Genomic DNA, 25348 nt, shown 5'->3' with positions numbered 1-25348 from the left:
CAACCTGCTAGTGACAGGATGTCAAAGTCTAAAACGTAATTTCCTGTGGCAAATGTGTGTGTATGTGTTAGAGGGCACTTTGTATATACACTATATTGCCAAAGGTATTCATTCATCCATCCAAATCATTGAATTCAAGTGTTCCAATCACGTCCATAGCCATAGGTGTATAAAAGCACCTAGGCATGCAGACTGCTTCTACAAACATTTGTGAAAGAATGGGTCGCTCTCAGGAGCTCAGTGAATTCCAGCGTGGTACCGTGATAGGATGCCACCTGTGGAATAAGTCCAGTCGTGAAATTTCCTTGCTACTAAATATTCTACAGTCAACTGTTAGTGGTATTATAATGTATGGAATCAATTGTGAATGAGAGAAACTCAGCCACGAAGTGGTAGGCCACGTAAATTCACAGAGCGGGGTCAGCAGGTCCATAAAGACATGAATGAGTGAGTTTGGTGTGGAAGAACTTGACTGGCCTGCACAGAGTCCTGACTTCAACCCAATAGAACACATTTGGGATGAATTAGAGTGGAGACTTTGAGCCAGGCCTTCTTGTCCAACATCAGTGTCTGACCTCACAAATTCGCTTCTGGAAGAATGGTCAAAAATTCCCATAAACACACTCCTAAACCTTGTGGAAAGCCTTCCCAGAAGAATCAGAATCAGTTTATTGCCAAGTAAGTTTGCACATACAAGGAATTTGTCTTGGTATATTGGTGCTAAAGGACAAGGGAGATGTGTGTTAATGTAACGCATAGATGTACGTTAATGTAACGTGTAGTGGGGGGATTATAGTCTGTGACAGTCTGTGTGTGTTCAAGGGGGGGGGGGGGGGGGCGTCTATGTCTTGTTGAGGAGCCCAGTTGCAGATGGGAAGAAACTGTTCTTGTGGTGTGAGGTCTTGGTTTTGATGGACCGCAACCTCCTGCCAGAAGGGAGTGACCAGGATGGGAGTGATCGGCCATGATCTTTCCTGCTCGCCTCTGGGTCCTGGAGGTGTACAGGTCCTGGAGAGAAGGCAGGTTACAGCCGATCACCTTCTCCGCAGACCGGATGACACGCTGCAGTCTGCCTCTGTCCCTGGCAGTAGCAGCAGTGTACCAGATTGTGATGGAGGAGGTGAGGACGGACTCAATGATGGAGGTGTAGAAGTGCACCATCATTGTCCTTGGCAGGTTGAACTTCTTCAACTGCCACAGGAAGTACATCCTCTGCTGGGCCTTCTTGATCAGGGAGCTGATGTTTAGCTCCCACTTGAGGTCCTGGGTGATGATGGTCCCCAGGAAATGGAAGGACTCCACAGTTCTGACTGGGGAGTCACACTGGATGATGGGGGAGGGTGAAGCTCTGTTCTTCCTGAAGTCGACAACTATCTCCACTGTCTTCACAGCGTTGAGCTCCAGATTGTTCTCACTGCACCACATGACCAGCTGATCAGTCTCCCTCCTGTAGGCAGACTCATCCCCGCCAGAGATGAGCCCAATGAGGGTGATGTCATCAGCAAACTTCAGGAGTTTGACAGACTGGTGACTGAAGGTGCAGCAGTTGGTGTACAGGAAAAAGAGTAGAGGGGAAAGAACACAGCCTTGAGTGGAGCCGGTGCTGATGATCCGAGAGTCAGAGATGTGTTTTCCCAGCTTCACATGCTGCCTCCTGTCCAAAAGGAAGTCTGTGATCCACCTGCAGATGGAGTCAGGCACACTCAGCTGGGAGAGCTTGTCCTGTAGCAGTGCTGGAATAAAGGCGGAGCTGAAGTCCACAAACAGGATCCTGGCGTAGGTTCCTGGGGAGTCCAGGTGCTGCAGGATGAAGTGGAGGGCCATGTTGACTGCATCGTCTACAGACCTGTTGGCTCTGTAGGGAAACTGCAGGGGGTCCAGGAGTGGGTTGGTAATGGATTGTGGGACAGCACAAGGCGCTCAAATGACTTCATTACCACAGAGGTCAGGGCGACGGGTCTGTAGTCATTAAGTCCTGTGATCCTTGGTTTTTTGGGGACAGGGATGACAGTGGAGGCCTTGAAGCAGGCTGGCACATGGCATGTCTCCAGTGAGGTGTTAAAGATGTCTGTGAACACTGGAGCCAGCTGATCAGCGCAGTGCTTCAGGGTGGATGGAGAGACAGAGTCTGGCCCGGCTGAAGCTGTTATAGCTGCAAAGGGTGGGCTAACATCTTATTAAACCCTATGGATTAAGAATCAAGAATGGGATGTCACTCAAGTTCATATGTGTGTGAAGGCAGTTGAGTGAATACTTTTGCCAATATAGTGTATGTAGAACAAGTGCTGTATGAATGTGTCTGTGAATGGGTGAATGTGATCTGTAGTGTGAAGCACTTTGGCCTACACAAACATGTCAGACCAGTCATGACATATATAGTCGCATGTCGTCATTCAACTGCTGTCTATTGTGGTAGTGTCTAGTGAATAGATAATTGGCTTGGTCTTTCTGGGAAAGACATAGTCTGATTAAGAGAGACAGCATTCGTTCCACTTTTGATGGAGCAAGACTCATCTCTAAAAATCTGAGTCAGATGACATCCCAGCCATGGCAACCCAGAGCTGAGACCTGGAGGCAGAGTAGCAGTCCTATATTTGTCTTACTGAAACCTGGCTGTGTCATGATGAATATGAAACCACTATCCCCGAGTCATATTAATACTAACATTCCTCAGGCCAGGGGGTGGAGTTGCAGCCATTGTCAACTCACGCAAATTAATGAACCCTAAGCCTAAACTCAATCATTACTCATTTGAAAGTCACCACATCTTCAAATCTTGACTGAGAACTGGTTACCTCTTTAACAGAGGTCTGAAATAATGAATTTAGAATTTAACTAGTCTGTAACCTAATTAATATTACTTCTGAACTTTTTTCAAGTAATTTTGTGCAATTCACAAGTTTTTAGGCACCAGAGGAGCTGGAATGTGTATTGTAAGATCTGAGTCAATATCTACCATTAAACCATACTGCCATCTAGTGACCACATGTAATTCTATGTCATCCATGCAATAAGCCATTTATATTATGCTTTAGGTTATTATGATTTATTATATTGCATTTGTTAATCAAAGATTTTTGTAAATCTTTATTAATTTATCTTTTATTTTTCTATTCATCTATTGGAAACCATTTATTCTTTTTTTCTGATTAATTAATTTCTCGTAAAGTCTTGCTAAAGGTTTGAATAATGTTTCCATGGTTTTTGGAGTTCCAAGAGTAGAATGGGGTCAGGTTAAGTGCCGACCCTTCTATGGAGGCTGCACTGCCTCCTGCCAAAAGAGACACCTCCCACCCCTCACACTCTCTCTTCAGTCTTCTGCCCTCAGGAAAAAGGTACCACAGCATCCGGGCCCGATCCACCAGACTGCTAAACAGCTTCTTTCAACAGGCTGTCAGGATACTGAACTCTGCCTACTACCTCCACCCTCTGCCCCCTTCCCCTGGACTGTAACACACCCATTTCACTATGACTCTACCTCAGCTGTTCTCCACTTCCATTTTCTGCTCCATAACATTACAATCCACAATCTGTTTTGCACCTTACTGCACCATTTGCACCTTAATATACCATTTGCACAACTGTCAAACAAGCTGCTACCATATTGCACTACTGCTATTACTGTCAGGGTGTCAGCTCTGAGCCAGGGCTTTTTATTTTGTAGTTCAGTTGTGTTTGTATTATTTCCTGTTTTATTTTGAAATCATTGACCTCCCTCTTGTTTCAGGTGTCTTGTCTTCCCCTTCCTTCTGTGCTCCCTCCTCCTGGTGATTACCTACCCCGCCCTAATGTGGTTCACCTGTGTCTCATTGTCTGCCCTGCTCCTGTGTATTTAGTGTCTGTGTCTCCCTGCACTCCCTGCCAGTTCGTCTTGTGCCTTTGCCAGACCTACCAGCCTTCGCGTAAGCTATCTATTCTCCAGTAGCCATAGTTTTTGACCCTTACCTTGACAATTACTCTGTTGTATATAGGTTTGAGTTACATATTTTGTATATTTTAGAGAGAAATGTTTTTTCGATTTTTCTGTATGTCCTGCATATAGAGATAATTGACAATAAAAATCTTGAATCTCTTGAATCTTGAATCTACTGTGGAACCTTCCTCCAGTTTGGGTCCAGGAGACATCCCCTCCACACTGAAGTGTAAGCTTAAAAGTTTCCTTTTTGATAAACTTTATAGTCAGGGTTGGCTTAGACTTGCCTGAACCATCCCGTAGTTATGCTGCTAGGCTTAGACTCCCAAAGGACTTCACATAATGCACTGAGCTCTACTCTCCCCCTGTCCTTCTCCACCTGTAAGCATTCATATCTAATGTTTCTCTCCTGTGGTTTTGTGCTGTCTCATCTCTCTCTTTTCTCTTCCTCTTGCTTTCTGCAGGTACTTCTGCCTCCAGAGCTGCAGAGTGTGGATCAATGATTGCAAACCACCTACTGTTACTATTATTACCTTTCGTCTCTGTGGAATTTGCATTGTGGTATATTCCCTTATCTCTCTCTCTCTCTCTCTTTGTCTCTCAACCTAGCCAGTTGCAGCAAATGGTTGTCCACCCTGAGCCCATTTCTGCTTGAGGTTTTTGCCTGTCAAAGGGAGGTTTTGTCTTGCCACTGTCACCAAGTGCTTTGTTATGGTGGGAATTGTTGGGTCACTGTAAAAAATATTATCAAGACTATGGTCACGACCTGCTCTACATGAAAAATTTGATAACCTCAGTATTAAATAAAAGTGACCTGACTCAACTTGGCTTTCTCCTTCTTCCACAAGGATCTCTGGCCAAGGAGAGTCTAAACCAGTGATTGATATGGAGATGAGCTATATATGTATAGTTATACAAATGTATGAATTTGTGTTTTAGAACTGACCTGCACTACGGCGTATTCCACCAGGGATGAAAACCCAAAAAGGAGACAGGCAATGAGCCAAATATCAATGGCCTTTACATAGGAAACCTTTGGCAGCTCTGACGCCAAGGACATACTCTCACTGGACAGGGAGAGTACTGATAGTATACCTAGAAAACAAAGTTGTTGCCACATGTGAATGAGCAATATTAGTAACATTTGTGATTTATGTCATTTTAAATCTACTAAGAGAGAAAGAAAATGGGAGAGAAATAAAGTTTAGATGACATTTTTTGCATTTTGCATTTCACAGTAACAAACTAAGCATTTGCACAGCAGATCTGCTGCTGAAACTTTCTGCAAACAGCATCAAGCTGTTGCAAAATAACTACAGAAACCTCTGTGCTTATGTGTACATCAAACCTGTCATTTTGATTAGTTATTCTACAGTTTCTACTGCAAATCAGCATGCGTGTTGGATACTAACACATTGGTAACAGTTAACAGTCTCATGAAAAATCTTAAAGCAATTAAAATTTGGTAGCTCTGACACCAGGACATCCTTCAGGGCCATCCATTCCTTTCTCCTCCTCCAGTGTATACATCCAAAACACCAGGTAAACAATACCACTTCTTTTTAATGAGTCTGGTCAATGTAACTCCTTGAGCTCCACATTTTTAATTAGAATGTACATATTAAATTACAATTCAGGTATACATGTCAATCCCCATCATCCCACCCCTCATATTCAATTCTAAAACGTGTATATATGGTACTCACCCAGTGGCACCCTTGCAGCTGAAGCATCAGGGTTTATCCAGAATGATAACCAGGACAAAACAACAATCAACAGAGTTGGGGCATAAACTCCCATCATATAGAAACCAACCTGCCGACGTAATGTAAAAATCACTTCAACACAGGTGTAGTATCCTAGAAAGAGATGAGGAGTAAACACAAATTAGTCAAAAATATTCCTTCATTTACAAAAGATAAAAAATACTGGAAACTGCTTTTTCTTGTATCTCAAAGTACAGTACATAATATACATTCATCATCATCAAAGATAACATTGTGGTGGTTATCTTTGTTTCTTTGTGCCTCAGTTGGTTGAACTTCAGATGTATTTTTCAACATGATGACAACATATTTATGTACACACACTTACAGCTCATATATCTATGCAAATCATTTGGTAACAGCACATAAGTGCAGGGACATTCCTTGTCACAATAAAAAGCAGTGTAGTGTTTATATCCTATTAAATGAACTTTGGCAGTTTATCAAGTCTATTAAAAAGTGTGTGATGCACCAGTTTCACTCCTGTCAGCCAAAAACATACATCTGAGGCGACAGTGGGCACAGGCTCACCAAAACAGAGCAGTTGAAAACAGTAAAAACAAAGCCCAGTCTGAAGAATCTTGATTTATGCTGAGGCAAGCAGGTGGTAGGGTTAGAATCTAGCATCAACAGCATGAATCCATGGACCTAATCTGCTTTGCGTCAACATTCCAGGGTGGTGATGGTGGTGTAATGCTGTCAGGAATGTTTTCTCTGCACATTATGGGCATGACATTTAATTAGTCTCAAAACCCATGCACATAAAAACCAGGCTTGTCCCAAAGCACATAGAACAGTATCCATAAGCAGAAACAGCCCCGTGTTTGTCAGCACAGTGGCTTAAATCTCCTCCTCCTGCTATAGACAAGGCTGCAATTTCAGAACAGCAGTGCTAGGACTGCATATAAACCCCTAATTTTCTATGACACTGCCATCTATTGCATAAACAAGGAATGCATTTCTAGGACACATGGCCAAGATTGGCAACAGTAAGTTGGAGTACTGAATGTGGATCAATTTTGATTTGTTTGATATATAAAACAATTCTGGTGTCTTGAAATTGACAGCAAAGTTAACATTAGCTTGCTAAAGTTGAGTCCTAAAGGCACAAAAACAATAATCTGTGAGTTTATGATAGATGATGATAGACTTATCAGTTTTCTTTGTGCTGTCTGTGCTCTTTTTTGCCTGTAGCTGAAATTGCTCTTGGCCATTTTTGCACTTCATCCCTGTCATTTTGTTTGTGTGCCTTTTGTTGTTTCTTTAGTCATGTGCTCTCCAAGTAACTTTTCTTTTGTCTGTATAAGTGATCTCCTCTATTTTACAACAAATTGAAAAATTTAAACAAATTGAGTCTGAGAATGAGTGTCTGGGTATATTCTTATAACTTTTTTTTTTTTCATTACAACATTTTTACTTTGAAAATTATTTAAGAGTTTGATGTCATTTTGGTTAACACCAGGTTTATAAGTTATCCAGTGTCAGTATAGTAACCTGTATCATCAACCCACAAGAGCCATCTGCCTGACTGATACGACTGCCCTACTGTCTACAAGACAAATCAACAGCGGTGCCAAAGGAAGAGAAGCTGCTGGCAGACTTCAGTGCTGAATAGTGGAAAATATTCGCAGGCAACATGACAAGTTGTAATACAGTTGTGTCACAGTCCTATGTCCTATGTCACAGTTGCCCTCTTAAATGTAGTTAACGGACTTATTTTTCCTGTAAATTACATAAAACAAACTTAAAAATGTTTAAAAAACAAGATTCACTTAAGCATAATGTGTCACTGATTAATATTTCAGCCACAGATGTCCACCATATGATGACTGGTTGCACCCAATGACAGGAAGACCGTGTATAGCTAAAATGCATTTAAAAGAGATCAATAAATAATAAATTCCACACAAACACCAAATTTTATTAAAAATTTCACTGAATTTTCATGAATACAAGTTAAAAAAATCAAAAAAAAATCTCATAACAACATGACAAATGGGTAAGTGCAGCATCCATGGCTTTGTTTTGAATAATCTTTTCATTTAACTTCACAATGCATAATTTTGACACCAAATAACCAAATAATTTTGAGACCCATGTAATCATGTGCTGTAGTCATACTTTATCACAAAGAGTTTCATGTTGAGCCCACAGTCATGACCATGATCAACAAACATTTCTTTAAAGGTGAAAATTATCCCACTGTTGATCGGTATTTGAACTGGCCATATGAAAAGGGGCATGTGCGGTTAACTGCAGATATTTCTTTAAAAATGCATTTCCTCCAGGTAAAGTAAAACAAACAAGAGCAATATGTATTCTAGCAGTCATAAATATATTGTGCCTGTTTACATGAACTTTCAAAGTTTAATTTACTTCCATTACTACCGGAAAGCTGCAAGTTAACCAGTTTCTTCAGTTCTCCCTGAAAAAGGACTGATTTCTATGAAATGTAGACTGAGCAAGCTGCAGCCTCGTCACTGGATTCCACTCAATCCTCCACATTGATCCTTTAAATTTTAATAAAAATTGGAAAATGGAGGCGTTCTAAAACTTTTGACGGTAATGTACTTCATGTTGCTTTACTAAAATTTGTAATTTTTTAATCTTTTTCTAATACTGTACCCTTCTCCTAGCAGGTAGTCCACTCTTGTTGCAGGGTCAGAATTACGAAGGTGCTTGGCAGTAGCATCTGATTAAAATACAGTAAATATAAGCAAAATATTTAGTTGTACAAATAATTTAATAGTCATTGTTTTTGAGGTCTCACCACATGATCTCCAAATGTGGCAACTACATACCATTAAAAAAATTTTAAAAGGTTATTTTATTCCAAATTTAAGAAAGCAAACCTGCTTGCAGCTTCCATGGGTGCTTGGTAAATGTATATGCATCAAATTCCTGTCTTCGAATGGATTTCAACATATAGGCTAAAAGTTTCTTTCTTGATTCTTGTTGCACCACATCATATTCTACAAAATGGAAAAATACGAATGCCGTGCAATTTTGTACAGGACTACAAAACACATTGGAAATCATGCCAAACAGGACATAAAATAAATTTGAATAGATTTTGAGTAATTTTAAAGATGTTTTCAAAACAACAGTCATGGTTGCACCACACAATACTACTGTAATGTGACTGCCAGAACTCTGAACTCACCATCATTAGTTCAACATGAATGACTAATATTGTGTGACTGACTGCACAGCCAGTGTGACTGTAGGGCTAGATAGAGGAGAGCAGGGGACATTGGTTAGTGTGTTTGTGTGGGTGTGTGTGTGTGTTTGTGTGTGAGAGAGAGAGGCGGGAAATGACAAATAGAGAGGGGGTTAGTTGTAGCCTTTGTCAGGAGGGGTGATCTGCTGCCACCCTTAATTAGCCAAAGGCTAGGCATATACTAATACCAGACGCCACCATTGCTCTCCAGCATGGCGCTGTTTTCAACTTGGCTGCTGCCTGCATGCTCCCGTCAGGTGTTCTACACCTGATCACGTAGGCCACTGCTCCGTCCACCACAGCCGCATTTTCTTTTTAATTATATATGTAGTATATCTGTGGTTTATTAGTATGGGGCAAGAGAGAAGCCAGATGGCAGTGGTTGACTGAGGTCCTTGCAGGGAGAATTATTTCCAGTTGCCAGCCAAAGCTACAGCCTCCAGTTTCCTGCTACCAGCTCATGCCTCAGCCCTCTGTTTTTCAGTGACCAGCCTGTGCCCCAGTCTCTGGCTCCCTGCTTCTGGTCCACACCTTGTCTCCAGGGTTCGAGTGACCAGCCCAAGCCTCCACTGCCCAGCGATCCCAAACCCCAGCTGCCCAGCAACCCTGAATCACCACTGCCCAGCTTCCCAGAGTCTAAACTGCCCAGCAATTCAGAACCTCAGCTGCCCAGCTTCCCCAAACCCCTCTTGCCCAGCGACCCCATGTCTATACTGCCCAGTGGTCTAGAACTCCAGCTGCCCAGCGTTCCCAAGCTCCAGCTGCCCAGCTACTCTGAGCTTACACTGCCCAGCGATCCCTGTAGTATATTTGATGGTGATGATGTGAAGATGATGAAGAGAAGATCTCCACACCTATTCCAGATCTGCAGTGAGAGGTCTGGCCAACTCCTGCTCCGGTCAGAGTTCCAGTCAGATCCAGTTCTCCTGTTGGTGGCTCAGTTCCAGTTCTCCTGTCGACGCCTCAGCCAAAACCAGCTCCAGTTCTCCTGTCAATGGCTCAACCGACCCCTGGTCTGCTTCCAGTGGGGAGTCGCCTGTGCCGCGTTCACCACCTTCACCGCCTCCACTGCCTCCAGAGAGCCTGGCTTCCAGAAGGGACCTGCTGTTGTCGCTGTCCTGCCTGGACTCCTGCTCGGCCTACTGAGAGGACCCGTCTTCACTGTTGCCCTCCTGCCTTCATTGTTGCTGTGGTCTGTCTTCTGGGTTGTCCACCAAAGCAGCTCTGCCTAGCTCTCCAACCCTCTGGCTGTCCACCCAAGGTGTCTAGTTCCTCTCAAGTCCCCAGGCCTGTCCACCTAAGGTCTCTTGCTCCCAGACCCTCAAACCCCTGGGCCTGGAGGGCCCCAGGCAGATGGCTCCCCATCGGCTACTTCATTTTCTGTCATGACCCCCCCTTCCTGGAAATGTATCTTTCTTCTTTTTATTTTGGTAATTGCTTTCCTTGGTGTGTCTTTTGTCATTTTAATTCTTGTCTTTGTCTTGTCTTGTCTTCCCCCTTGTCAGTGTCAGAGTCTTGTGCGTATACATCTTGTCCTCTTGCTGTGTTGTCATTTAACTGTGGTGTGTGATGTTCAATTGCTCCTGTGTGTTTTCCTGAGTTTATCTATCCCCCAGTACAGTGGACTGGTTGCCTTTTTTTCTGGATTTTAGTTTGCTCATGGACTTAATCAACCACAAGACTGTAAGATACCTCTTTTTGTTATTAAATCTGCCTCTACTGCAACTCACTTGCTCTTTGCACTCTCTGCATTTGGGTCCTGACTGTATCAGCCTATGCCATGCAGCTGCCCCCTCCTGATCTGGAAATGTATTTGGTGTATACCAACAGTCTCTTTACTGGAACTAATTAGGTGAATTACACAAATTACCCAATATGCAACCTTTAGAAACTAAGTGGAGTTGAATCAGAACTAGAATAAGTTATTGTCATATGCACAGTAAAAGGTAATCAGTGGACAATGAAATTCTTGCTTTGCATGTTCTATGTACTAATGTACTGCATGAAAGAAACTATAAGTAGGTAGACTGCGGACCAGAAACTGTAGCCTCCTCTATAGCAGAGTATAGGCAGAGTTCAAAATGGGAGGTTTCCAACTATAGTCACATGGCCCTTTAGTTCCAATAGTTGTTGATAATCATCATGCCTAATGGAACAGATTTTGCTGTTTGTTGGGGCCATAATAAGCTGGTGCAGAGACAGGCTTGTTTTCTACAGGAGTACAGTGTGAAGAGCACACAAGTGCATCTGGACATTAAATTGAAACACCTAAATATTGTGGTACACTAAGCAACCCCACCCCTATGATACCACAACAATTGTTCAGAAATGGCCCAAGGAATATGACAAAGAGCTCCAAACTCCCCAGATTCCAATCCAATTGAGTATCTGTGGGAATGTGCTGGAAGGGCCCTACCCTACAACCCACAGGTCCCAGTGCTAGACACCACAGGATACCCCCAGAGGTCCTGCATCTATGTCCCAACAGGTTAGAGCTGTTTCAGCAGTATGAGGGGGGAATTAAATAATATTTGGCAGGTCCACCACTGTGCCTGTACAGCGAAGAATAAACTTGTATGTCCCCTCTACTGCCCACCCAGCAGCAATCGGGATAGTGAAATTGCAATGATGACCTATACGAGTATCATGTCATTTAAAATAGTCAAAACCATATATATATATTAGTTATAAATATGTGGCACTATGATCACACTGATAAAGGGCTGACAGATTTGAATGCAACTTTTATTTCAACTTTGCAACTTTAATACTGCATGTAAAGTTCGGTCATAATGCTAATATGTAACATTTTGCAACATTATAAAAAAAAAATCTATAAAAGATTAAATTTATTTATTTTAACAGGTAAAGGGTATCTTTTTAAGGTACAGTTCAAGAGATTCATTGTTTGATGCTTGATGTTTTATTATATATCTAATGGTTACTAACCTGTTCCTTGGTAGTACTTTGTGCAGTTTCCATATTTGATGTCCTCTTGTTTGATGTCAAACTGAGGGAGAGCAATCTCATCCATCTGAACTGGGTCAGACTGCCACATGAACACGAGATCACTGGTGGTATAGCCAACTAAAATATAAAAAAGAAAATTAATTATCCATATTTTAGCAGCTGCAGATTTAAGTATTACACATTATCGGACATATAATTTCTACATTATAAGCAGTTTTCCCTATTGCTGTATACTGTTGGCTTTTCTAAAATATCTTTTGTCTTTAACCACTCAAACTTTCACCCCTCCACTATCTACCATAAACCATGAGGCAGGCATGGTAAATGGGCATGCCAATCCAGCTGAGCGCCTCAGTAATGTCCAAAACCACAAGTGCAAATAGTCTGACCCCTAACTTTTTACTAGGGGTTTGGTCACTATAGATTAAAAAATGGAAGCCCTGTTTCTAACTGGGGTGCAATGCAGTCCTAAGCTGAGAAAGGAATTTACCTTTGTCTTTAATTTTGATTGCCATCTTAAAAAAACCTGGGCTAAGTGTATGCCAAAGGTGTTTAAGGAATTTGGCAGAGAATCCATCTAGTCCTGGCACTTAATTTTTACTGTAAAAAGTTTGAAAAGTATTACATATGGAGGAGATTATGTACATTCCCTGCTGCATTTCTTACTAGTATAAGGGATTTCTCTTTTGAGGGTGATTTGCTGGATTTATATTTTGCAATTGTTGTATCTTGGCTGCTGAAGGAGAAATTCCTTTTTTTTTGTCATGTTGTCATTCGATTGAAATTTGAGGGTTTGAATTTCATTTCACTTCTGCTCTATTGTGTTGTTTTCATAGTTCTCTGCTAGTTCTTGATTTTAGCCAATCAGTGCCAGAGAGAGTATCATTACCAGGTTCCTGGAGGGTTGCGACTAAAAAGAGTGAGGGACAGACTAAGCAAACGGGTGAAGAGATGTTAAGTGTTGGTTATAAGTTTAGTTTACCCTTAAATTTCTGTTGTTGTTCAAGTTCAGAACTGGGGGTTTTATATCATGGTCACGTCTCACTGCTCACTCTCCTGTTAAAACGGGAAGGTGAGTGGTTTCCAGTCAGTAAGTACACTAAACCATGTGGTGGACTGTAGCTAATCAACTGTCAACTATGCTGGTTAGGAGGAGAGTAGCGCATGTGGAAAAGGCATTTTGCATTTCTGAGTGAGTAGGAACACTGAGAACTGTAAGGACATGGACATCCTAGTTTCATCAGACCAGAGAATCTTGTTTTGTGCAGTCTGAGAGACTTTTAAGTGGTTTTTTGGGCTTTTGTGTGTTTTAATCAAGGAGGAGCCTCTCCTGAGGATTCCATTGGCTACTCTGCCATGAAGGCCATATTGATGGAGTGCTGCAGTGATGGTTGTCCATCTAGATGTTTCTCCCATCTCCACACAGGATCTCTGAAACTCAGCCAGAGTGCCCATCAGGATCTTAGTCACCTCTGTTATCAAGCCACTTCTCCCAGGATTGCTCAGCTTGGAAATGAAGTGTAATGGCGGTTCCAAACTACTTCTGTCTCAGATTATGGGGGCCACTGTTTTCATTTTGTCATTATCAGGTAGTGGGTGTAGATTGAAGAGGGAAAATGAATTTACATAATTTTAGCAAACATAACAAAATGTAAAAAATGTGAAGGGGTCTGAATATTTTCTGAATGTACTATTGCTATAAAATAAAATAACGACACCTCTCTGAATCCTATTCATGTGTCCTAATTCATTTGTTACTGTAGACACATCCTAATTTTACCATTTAGTATCACCATCTCACCCAATATTGGCTCAGATTGGCTCCAGGATAAGTGGTATAGATAATGAATGAATCAGTATACCATCACCAGTTCACCTTCCCTATGAATGTTATCAGATGTTAAGAGGATTATACCATGGCAAACAATAATAAAAAATAGAATTTGATGGGTGGGATGCACATGGGGACTGAATAAATTTGTTCTAGTCCTATGGCCACTGGAGTGTGTTTTTGGTGCATTTTGTGATTAATGTGTGTAAAGCTAATGTAACATGGAGTCAGAATTTTCCAATGCTGTGAAGACAAAGGTATAGATAGCAATTATGCTTGGTGAGGTTTCTCTTGAAGTTACTGATGAGCATATTTCTAAAATACTGGTAATAGGAGATCAGCATTTAGAATACACTGGTAGAAATCAACTACTTTTAGTAAAAACTACTAAGGTTAAGGCCAAAATATCTGTACAGTTGGTAGCTGAAGATGAGTTGGGATCTGGGCAATTAACATCAATGAGACCCAGAACACATGGCCGGTGAAAAAGGAGGCTTTCAGTCCAAGCAAATGAAAGGCAGACTTTAGCTGATGTCACAGGCTTACTGTCATGATGCGGCAGCTGGGGCCGCATCGGGGAGGGTTCAGGGATTATTTTCTGTTTTGTGTTCTTTTCTCGTTTGCTGCAGGCTGGGAGGCGGAGCCGGAGGTTGAGTTCTGAGTAGCGACGACCAGGCACACCTGCACAGCCTCCCACACCTGTCTCCACTTTCCCCTCATCACTCTCCCTATTTAACCTGCCCTCTGTTTTCCCTTCCTCGCCAGTTCTTCATTGCCGTTCACCACTGATCATACCTTATGCTCCAGGCTGTACTGACTCCTCCTGCTGCTCCCTGGTTCCTCGTCCCTAGCGTGTTTCCACACCGCTGTGCCTCCCTTGGGTTCCTGGCTGTTCCCTCGCCTGCCTTCTACCTGCGCTATCTCCCGGGCCCCGCTCTGGTCACGGACCCAGACCCTGCCAGATCCACCGCTCTTTTGGTGGCCTCTTTGTGTTCTTCCCCAGCCCTTTTGGCTCCTTGTTTTCTGTGGACAATAAACGCCCTGGTAATCCGCACCTTTGAGTCCTCCCTTTTTCAGGCGCTTTATAACAGAAGAACTGGCCACAGAATGGACTCAGCGGACAATCTCACCAGGGTGGACCTGAGAGACTTCATCCGGCAGCAGAGCGCTCGTCTCCGCCAGCATGAGCAGGCCCTCTCCCTGCTGCAGGCTGAGAACCAACACCTCCACACGAAGCTCAACGAGCTGTCCGCTGCCGCGGCGGTTCCCTCGGCCGTGGCCACTGCTCCACGCTCCCCTGAACCCCGCCTACCTCACCCCAAGGTCTACGACGGCACCCTGGGGAATTGTCGAGGCTTCCTGCTCCAGTGCCAAAACGTCTTCGCCCTCAAGCCGCTGTGTTATGACACCGAGCACAAAAAGATCAGCTATGTGGTCGGGCTGCTACAGGGACGCGCCCTCGCCTGGGCAGAGGCAGAGGGCTCCCAGAGACCCTGGAGCACTCGCTCCCTCAACGACTTCCTGACTCTGTTCCGAGCGGTGTTCGACTTGCCCGATCACGCTGGCAATGTTGCCCAGCGCCTCCTTGCCCTCTCCCAGGGGACCCGGTCGGTGGCAGACTACGCGGTGGAGTTCCGGATCCTGGCTGCGGAGACCGGGTGGGACGAACCTGCCCTTCGGGGGATATTTATCCGGGGACTCGCCGAGCGGCTCAAGGATGAGCTCGCCGCCCGGGACGAACCGTCGACGTTGGACGCTCTCGTCTCCCTCGCGGTGCGCCTGGACAACTGCCTTCGGGAGAGGCGGAGGGAGAAGCACGCCACCTCCAGCAGCCGGCCGGCTCCACCGGCCCCCCCTCCTCAGCGTCTCCGGTCTTCCACGGCCCCTGGCGGGGAGCGTGGATCATCCCCCAACCCCTGTGAGCCCATGCAGCTGGGCAGGGCACGCCTCACCCTGGAGGAGAGAGAGTCACGGGTCAGGGAAGGTCGATGTATTTACTGTGGTGCCCCTGGTCATTTTATGTCTGCCTGCCCGGTCCGCCCAAAAGGGCCGGGCTCACCCCTAGTGCCGAGGTTAGTGGTGAGCAATACTATTAGCAAGAATAAATCCCGGTTGGTCCTGCCCCTCATTATTAATTTTGTCCAGTCTTCCTTACCTGTCTCTGCTCTTCTAGACTCCGGAGCTGATGGGAATTTTGTGGAGGCGGCCTGGTGCGCTAAGAATCGCATACCCCCCGAACCCCTGGAAGTTCCCCTAGTCATCACCGCACTTGATGGTCACCGCCTCGCCCACGTCACCCATTGCACTCCCCCTCTAGAAGTTATAGTTTCTGGCAATCACCGCGAACACCTCCGTTTTTTTATCCTCTCCACTTCCTCCACTTCGGTGATCCTGGGGTTCCCTTGGTTCCAGCTCCACAATGCCCACATAGACTGGCGGGGGGGTCGGGTGCTGGGCTGGAGCGCCATGTGCTACGCTGTCTGTTTACAGTCGGCGCTTCCACCAGCACCTGGCGTGACCGCTCCGGTTCCGGATTCCCCCGACCTCAGCTCTGTGCCCCCCAAGTATCACGACCTTGCACCCGTCTTCTGCAAGCACCGCGCCACGTCACTCCCCCCTCACCGTCCGTACGACTGCTCCATTGACATCCTTCACCGTGCGTAATAAGTATCCGCTCCCCCTCCTGAATTCGGCCTTCGAGCTCCTCCAAGGAGCTCGATATTTTACTAAACTAGACCTGCGCAATGCATACCATCTGGTCCGAATTCAGGGAGGGGGACGAGTGGAAAACGGGGTTTAATACCCCCCTCGGTCACTTTGAGTATCTTGTGATGCCCTTCGGCTTAACCAACGTGCCCGCGGTGTTCCAGCACCTTATTAATGACGTCCTCCGGGACTTCCTCAATCACTTCGTCTTCGTGTACCTTGACGATATCCTCGTGTTTTCCCCCATCCTTGAAGCCCACCAGGTCCATGTCCACTCTGTTCTCCAGCGGCTCCTGGAGAATCAGCTGTATGTTAAAGCTGAGAAGTGCCTCTTCCACTCCACCACCGTCAGCTTCCTGGGGTTCTGTGTGGGTCCAGGACAAATCCTGGCCGACCCCGAGAAGGTCAAGGCGGTGGTGGAGTGGCCCCGTCCCTCCACCCGGCGCAAGCTCCAACAGTTCCTGGGCTTCGCTAACTTTTACCGGAGGTTCATCACTGGTCTCCCCCGGCTGAGGCGGCGTTCATAAAACTAAAAACTCTATTTTCCACCGCCCCTATCCTGACCCAACCTGATCCCTCTAGACAGTTTATAGTAGAGGTAGACGCCTCAGACTCCGGGGTGGGAGCCATCCTGTCCCAGTGAGCCGAGGAGGACGGCAAACTCCATCCCTGCGCCTTCTTCTCCCGCCGACTGTCCCCGGCGGAGCGGAACTATGATGTGGGGAACAGAGAGCTCCTGGCGGTGAAGCTGGCACTGGAGGAGTGGCGACACTGGCTGGAGGGGGCGGAACAGCCATTCATAGTGTGGACAGACCACAAAAATCTCTCCTACATCCAGTCCGCCAAGCGGCTCAACTCCCGCCAGGCACGCTGGCAGCTGTTTTTCACCCGTTTTAATTTCACATTAACTTTCAGACCAGGAACCCGCAACGCGAAGCCTGATGCGTTGTCCCGCCAGCACTCTCCCGACGAAAGATACGCCCTCTCCAGCCACCATCGTGTCGCCCTTCCGGGTGCTCGGGGCCGTTACCTGGGAACTCCAGAGCCAAATCCAGGAGGGACTTCGCACGGACCCTGACCCAGGTAACGGTCCCCCTAACCGTGCTTTTGTTCCCCAGGGAGCCCGTTCCGCCGTCCTCCAGTGGGCTCACTCCTCCCGCTGGTCCTGCCACCCCGGACTCTCCCGGACCCTGCATCTCCTTCGGCGGTTCTTCTGGTGGCCCACTATAGAAGAGGATGCCCAGCGTTTCGTGGCAGCCTGCTCGGTCTGTGCCCGGGGAAAGGCCTCACACCGCCCACCTGCTGGACTCCTGCGCCCCCTGCCCGTGCCCTCCAGACCCTGGTCTCACATAGCCTTGGACTTTATTTCTGGTTTGCCCCGCTCCCATGGTAACACCATCATCCTCACCATCATCGATCGCTTTTCTAAATCTGTTCATTTTGTCCCTCTCCCCAAGCTCCCCTCAGCCTCCGAGACAGCCCAACTCCTCGTCACCCACGTGTTTCGTCTTCATGGTATCCCCTTGGACATTGTCTCCGACCGCGGACCCCAGTTCACCTCCCGGGTCTGGAGGGCCTTCTGCCGGGCGCTGGGAGCCACAGTGAGCCTTTCCTCGGGCTACCATCCCCAGACCAATGGGCAAACCGAGCGGGCTAACCAACACCTCGAGTCCACGCTCAGGTGTGTCTGTGCAGCGGATCCCTCCTCCTGGTTGGAGCAGCTTCCCTGGGTTGAATACGTCCACAACACCCACACCTCTGCTGCCACCGGCCTCTCCCCCTTCGAAGCCTCATTAGGTTACCTGCCCCCACTGTTCCCGGCCCAGGAGGAGGAGATAGCGGTCCCGTCTGTTCAGCATCACCTCCGCCGCTGTCGCCGCACCTGGCGTCGGACTCGCCAGGCGCTCCTCCGGACCACCGAACAGAACCGTCGGACCGCTGATCGCCACCGGACCCTGGCTCCCCAGTACCAGGTTGGACAGTCAGTGTGGCTGTCCACCAGGAACCTTCCCCTGCAGTCCACCTCCAGGAAACTAGCTCCCCGGTACGTCGGCCCTTTCCTCATCCTGGAGGTGGTCAATCCGGTGGCCCTCAAGCTGGACCTTCCCCCCTCCATGAAGGTCCACCCCGTCTTCCATGTGTCCCAGCTCAAGCCCCACCTCGGCGACCCACTGCAACCTCCGGCCCCCGCTCCGCCCCCTCTGCAGATCATCGACGGAGCGCCGGTATATACTATCAACCGCCTCCTTGATGTCCAGCGGAGGGGACGGGGCTTCCAGTACCTGGTGGACTGGGAGGGGTATGGGCCAGAGGAGCGCAGCTGGGTTCCCACCGCTTATATCCTGGATCCGGCATTAATAAGACGGTTCCACGCCACACATCCGGACAAGCCCGCACCATGGGTGCTGCCCAGCTGACATTGGCGACTGCCGAGAGGCAGTCGTTAAGGGGGGAGTACTGTCATGATGCGGCAGCTGGGGCTGTTTCCACACCGCTGTGCCTCCCTTGGGTTCCTGGCTGTTCCCTCGCCTGCCTTCTACCTGCGCTATCTCCCGGGCCCCGCTCTGGTCACGGACCCAGACCCTGCCAGATCCACCGCTCTTTTGGTGGCCTCTTTGTGTTCTTCCCCAGCCCTTTTGGCTCCTTGTTTTCTGTGGACAATAAACGCCCTGGTAATCCGCACCTTTGAGTCCTCCCTTTTTCAGCGCCAAGGCGCTTTATAACACTTACTTAGCCATATTCCTGCTCCACCCACCACTCCATGTCAAGCCATGCCAGACCAGGCTATCATAAACATAATTTTTTCTCATGTAAGAAACCAACCTGATGGAGGAGTATTACGCCATGGCGGAACAGACCACCCACATGCTGTCTGAATTGCAGTGTTCTGATATGTCAACAAACAAAGAGTGGGAGAGAGCATTAAAAGGACCAGCAACAGATTTTGTTCAGTGTTTGAGAGTTAATACTCACTGTGCCACTGCCAAACCCTAGAAGCAGCTTTTGGAACCACAGATAGTGCAGCTTATCTCATTATTGTCATGATCTGTCCCTGTGTTTCCCTTGGCCCCTCTCTTCAGCCTATTTTCACAGCTACCAGGCCATGTTTCTCTCCTCATTTCCTTGGGTTTTCCCTCCCCTAATGTCTACCAGATGTCCTCAGACTTTTTTTCCTGTTCCCACTTCCCCAATCAGCCCAACCCTACTTATACTAATTGACTGCCATTGTTCTATGCTTTCCTGTTGGCTGTTGCTAAGTGCTTAATTTCTTGGTTCTTTGTTTCTGCTTACCTTCCCTGTGTTTCAACCTTTTGCCTATTTGGATTTTGGATTCCTGCTTGTGCAGTTGAATTACTTAACTTTAGTTCCTCTGGCATGTGCACATGCCAGAGGAACTAAAGTTAAGTAATTCAACTGCTTTTTTTTGGGTCCTGTCCTCCGTGTTCCTGTAACCATGCTTGCACCAGTTGTGATAATGGTAAGTATTAAAAGATGAGGTAAAGTTCTATCCAGCCCGCTAATACTGACTACTAGGCCTATCCCTTGTTGGATAGCTCCTGTACATTAGCATTTGCAACAATTACATCTGTTCCTGCAGTGCAAGTCTCACTTACTTATGTGTAGGTGTAATTTTCTTGTTGAGGGAGTATATGGATTACACATGATTCTTTGCAGAATCTTCTACCAGCAACCTCAGAATCTTGACTGGCACAATGGTGTTCCTCCAGTCATTGCCAGGCTTTCATATCAAGAAGGAAGGTGCAAGTGTAACTCTGTGCATGGTGAAGTGTGCAGCAAAGTCCATATTCTTGCTACTGTCTCCAGAGTCCTTTTGTCTAACAGGGTCCCTAGCATGATTTTGGTCTCTACTCTGTGATTTACTAGGTGGCATCTCAGACCTTGTGCATGTTCTCTACCAGTTTCAACTTCCACCAGATGTGTCCAATGACCCGCTAAAGAGGGAGTTAACCCAACCATCCATAGGGAATGTTAACCTTTCCCCACTCCTTAGCTCTATCCTGACTCTACACCTAGGCTAAAGTAAAGTTCCCATTTCTACCCCAAAGGTGTGTCTCAACAGTGAGGTTCCAGAAACACATTCCGGAAGGTTAGAAACTGTCAGCATACTAACACTGTTGTAGCTGACATGAACCAAGCACACACTGAAGAAATTGCAAGAGTCAAACTATCTCATAACCTCACCACTCTTTCCATATGCATGACATAACTCAAACCTCTTCCAAGTTTCACTGAGCTGCTTCCTGAGAAAAAGAGATGAAAAGGCTAAGTATTTAGAATGTTGCTTTCCCATCCATGGTTAGGTGCACAGAGTGTGCTACAGCCTCAGTGGTACCAGTAGAACCAGTACCTGTCATGGCAGAGAATGATCCTCCAATAAGAGAGGCTCAGAGGAGAATTTCAGGGGCTTGAAATGTTGCACACCTGCTTTCTGCTTCTGAAGCTGCATCCGACACAGCGTGACACAGCATATATAGTAAAGAACCACAACCAGAAAGCCACTGGCAACATATTTGCACTTGGGAAGTAGAGTATTGTGTTGATGTGTTTTTCTATAGGTGCAGTGAAGATGGTCATTTCCAGCAGTGTCAAAACCTACAAAATATCAGGAAAGTGTCTCTTGAAAACAAAACTGCCAATAGGAAACTTCCCAGGGTTTCACAAAATGTTACACACTAAAACATAAGAAGGCTAATCTACCCAAGGTTTAGTTGGACCTGTGGACCTGGGTTTGGCTCTATTGTCTCTACAACTTTAACATTACATTTACATTTACTCCACATTTACACAAAGCTTCATTTGATGGCTTCTTTAAATTATATACACCTGAAGTATTTGTCCTTGACCCCTTATGAGTGCCTGAAGATTTGGGGCCTCAGTATTATGATCCCTATATGTGTTTGAAACTTGTTTAGTGGAGATGTAATTAGAGACAAACAAACAGATTAAAGAAGGAGGGACTAATCTTATCTATCTAATTTTATCTTTGGATAAATGTCAATTCTGTTGCTCCTCTGTAGCCTACAATGGTCATGTTGTGTCCAGCAATTGCATTGCTACAGACCCTTTCAAGACGGAAGCTATGAAATTGTGGCCACTTCCAGAAAAGATCACTGATCTTTGCTCTTTCCTTTTGTGGATATTACACAGTTCATGAAAGATTTCTCCAATCTGTCATCTACTCAACCAGTTACTAACATTAAAACATTAAAAAGGATATCAAAGAGGAAAAAACACCAAAAACACCAAAAACAACCTGAGGCCAATGAGCATGTTGGAAATTAGGTTAAAATGAGGTGTAGTCATGTGCACTGTTGGAGCAGAAAGTGACTGGGTGTTTGACCAGCAAAACCTGGTCTTACGTCAATGGTATAGTATTTCACTGTTATTTCAGGGCACATTGTCAATATAGTAATATGCACCTCCATAGGCAGGTGCACAATGCATGTGCCCTGCATGTGCCAATGCCATGCAGGGCACATGCCAGCCACAGAATGGCTGAGGAGAGTTCAGCTAGAAGAAGAAACTGGCGAATCAAGCAGTATAGTAGCAACACGCCTAAGGACAAGCACACCTGGCTTTTAAAGGGGATGGCATAGTCTACCATACAAATAATATTTAAAGGTCCCATATTTTTATATTAAATTGTCTTATTGCAGAGTTTGTCGTGTTGTGTGGCCTGGTCTGCAGTCACCTCTCCCGACTGCGAAGCGGTTTTCGACTCTTTCTAGCCCCGTTGGTAGTCCTGTTCACCTGCGTGTCTCCCCTGCTCCCGCTGACAGGGCTAAACTTCGCACTCTAGTCATAGGGGACTCCATCACTCACAATGTCAGGTTAGCTTCACCAGCCAATGTTTACCGCCTACCTGGGGCCAGAGCTTCCGACTTAGAGGATAATCTTAGGGTGCTGGCATCACTCCAGGCTCAATATGATCCTCAAATTTGGCGTTAGAAATATTAAATCACTTTCTACTAAGGCATTACTGATAAATGACCTGATTCTTGACCATAATCTGGATATGACTGGTTTATGTAAGCCAGATATGTTCCTGCCATTAAATGAAGCTTCCCCACCTGAGTATAGGTGGGGAAAAGGTGGGGGGCATTGCTTTAAGTCTTTCTCTGGTCTAACCTCAGCTCTTAATGTTACTTCTAACTCTTTTGAGGCTGTAGTATTGAAACCTTCTCATGTAGCTTCAGATCTCCCTCACTAGGAGAATAGATTGCAACCACTCCACCTTGTGGTACTTTACAGACCACCTGCAGGAAACCTACAGGAAGTTGTCTATTTTGATTTTATCGCACAAATTTTGATTATTTTTCACCATTTGGGGACATTGTATTTGATCAAACTCCTCCTACAGATTTTATCATATCGACCTCAAACTTGGTCAGGATACTCTCAAGGCCTTTGTGATTAAAAATGATCAAAAGATTTTGCTAATGTCGAAGGGTGTGGTCGTGGCAGCACCTCAAACTTCGATGACTCGCCCTGAAATAGGAAATTGCGTTTAAGTTGCTGTAAGTCAGCCATGGTTTGTTCAATCAGCCCCAAATTTCACAGTAATGATACAGCTCAAGACATGAACACACCCACATGTCAGTATTCACAAAAATTTATAGCAGAACCTACTGGACACAGGAAATGACATATTTTAGACTTTGACGTTCTGTTACTAGCAAGTTGATGTGCTCCACTTTAGACTTGGTCAAGAAAGCCTTAAGGACTTCATGATGCCTTACTGTGAAAATTTTGATGTTCCGTTAAAGGGCATGTCTGTGGTGCCATGCCCTTGCCACTGTTGCCAAGTGCTTGCTCATGGTGGGAAGCACTGAGTCTCTGTAAATATTTAGCATGATCTTGACCTGCTCCAACTTACTTGAGATAACTTGTGTTTGATTTGGGCTATATAGATAAAACTGATTTTACTCAAAACATGACTATAGGGGGTCTTAAATTATTTGGAATCTGGAGTTGGGTGCAGCTATAGGTACACACAGATCAGCAGGCTATATTTGGTACTATTACCTCAAAAAATAAGTTTACATTTGAATCTTAATCAAAGGTCCCTTATTGTAAGTGAGACTTCCATGTGTTTTGGATTATACAGGGTTCCTACAGCTTTAGGCAAATAGGATTTAAGATTTTTTAAGACTTTTTGATGCCACTCAGAATAAAATTTGAGGCCAGTTTTACTACAACAAAAATTGGAAAAATAAATAAATAAAGCATCAGTTGCTCAGTTGGTTTATGGGCAATTTTGTCCATATATGTTTTTTGAAACAGAAAGGCCTGAGCCAAATTGATCAACAATGTGATGTGCACATCTCACAATATTCAAGGTGCTGAACCAATGAAAACCAACAGATGAACAGACAGACAGTCCACACATTGCAGCTCCCCTAAATAGTCTGCTGGGCTGGTGGATGTCACAGTGGACTTTGTTTGTGGCAATTGCAGTGTGTGGACCTCTGTCTGTTTTAATCTGTGAACCAAATGAATTAATTAAAACAACAAAACCATTTGAGGCAGATGGCCACCCACCCACCCAGTTCTGCTCGAGGTTTCTGTCTCTTAAAAGGATGTTTTTCCTTGCCACTGTCACCTAGTGCTTGGTCATGGTGGGAACTGTTGGATCTCTCTCTGTAAATACCTATTTTAAAAAGTATGGTCGAGACCTACTCTATATGAAAAGTGCCTTGAGATGATTTTTGTTGTGATTTGGCGCTATATAAATAAAATTGAATTGAGTTAAATATTATTTTTGGACATCGCTAGAACCGAATTTACCCAAAGGTGTCAGTGTTACTTCTCATATCATATTAAGTACTTTAATAAAGGTTCTGATAATGTTGCTTGTAATTAACAACTCCACACTTCTTTCACATGAACATGCTTACATGCTTACTCATATTAATACGTAAAAATGAATATGTAAAATCCTACCTCCCATGAATTTTTAAGACTTTTGCAAGACTAATTTAAGACATTTTAAGACTTTAAGGCCTTATTTTAAGGTTAATTAATTGAATGCCTTTTAAAACTTTTTAAGGATCCATGGGAACCCTGTTATAAAGCAGGTCTATGTGCCATATAAATACTGTCAAAGTATCAAAATGCTAAGTCCACAGAGAACACAGCTTGTATTCAGAAACTGTGTCTGTAAAGGAGCAGTTGGAACTTCCATAACTTTGTGATGTCACAGCTTTATAGTCACTGCCATCAGCTATGCCCACCCAGACCTACCACCCAAATGTTTTTGTTATTGTTTTAACTTTATTATCAATACAACACCAAGTAGTCATTCTGTCAGATGTCAGGAAGCCAATATATCATAGCACAGCCTTCCTAAGGATAGTAATATTAGAGTCCATTGGCTTAAGTTTATTTTTTCTGAAGTACCAGAGCATTTTAGTCTAAATTTGAGCACCTGTTCAGCTCATTTTATCACTGACTCATTTTCTTTGTCAGTGGCCATCGCCATTTGCATTTACTAGTGACTTTTGCAAAGCCACAGTAGCCTACAGTCTGTTAGCTGTGGTTGGCTTAGCCATGTGTCAGTCTGAAAACATTCAGCTAATCACAAGAGATGCTAAGAGACCAACACAAAATGCATTGTTCTTGCTAGAGCTCCAGAGTTAAGCGTGAAAGAGATATAAAACTATATTGAGATTTTCTTTCTTTACTTAAAACCACAAATATATCTTCTTCTGGATACCAAAACAAATAAATCACAGGAAAAGTGAAAAATATGGGACCTTTAAATTTATTTGTATGGTAGACTATGCCTCATTTGTATAAAAACAATGCATACTATTTTATTTTTCAGATGAATGTACTATATAAAATCTCATTAGCTGAGAAACAGTGCAGATCTTTGATTGGAGGATGACTGTGAAAAGCTGCTAACTTTTCTGTCTGAC

The 25348-nt window shown here is 45.0% G+C and overlaps 1 pseudogene; it reads right to left on the bottom strand.

Moving 5' to 3' along the window:
- LOC108900089 (glycine receptor subunit beta-like) overlaps positions 1 to 25348 on the bottom strand; it is an 81377-nt pseudogene that overhangs the window by 9087 nt on the left and 46942 nt on the right.

This window comes from Lates calcarifer, unplaced genomic scaffold (assembly GCF_001640805.2).
Source record: "Lates calcarifer isolate ASB-BC8 unplaced genomic scaffold, TLL_Latcal_v3 _unitig_4511_quiver_746, whole genome shotgun sequence".
Taxonomy (NCBI): domain Eukaryota; kingdom Metazoa; phylum Chordata; class Actinopteri; family Centropomidae; genus Lates; species Lates calcarifer.
Note: the sequence above shows the minus strand (reverse complement) of the source record. Positions and strands in the feature narration are given on the sequence as shown.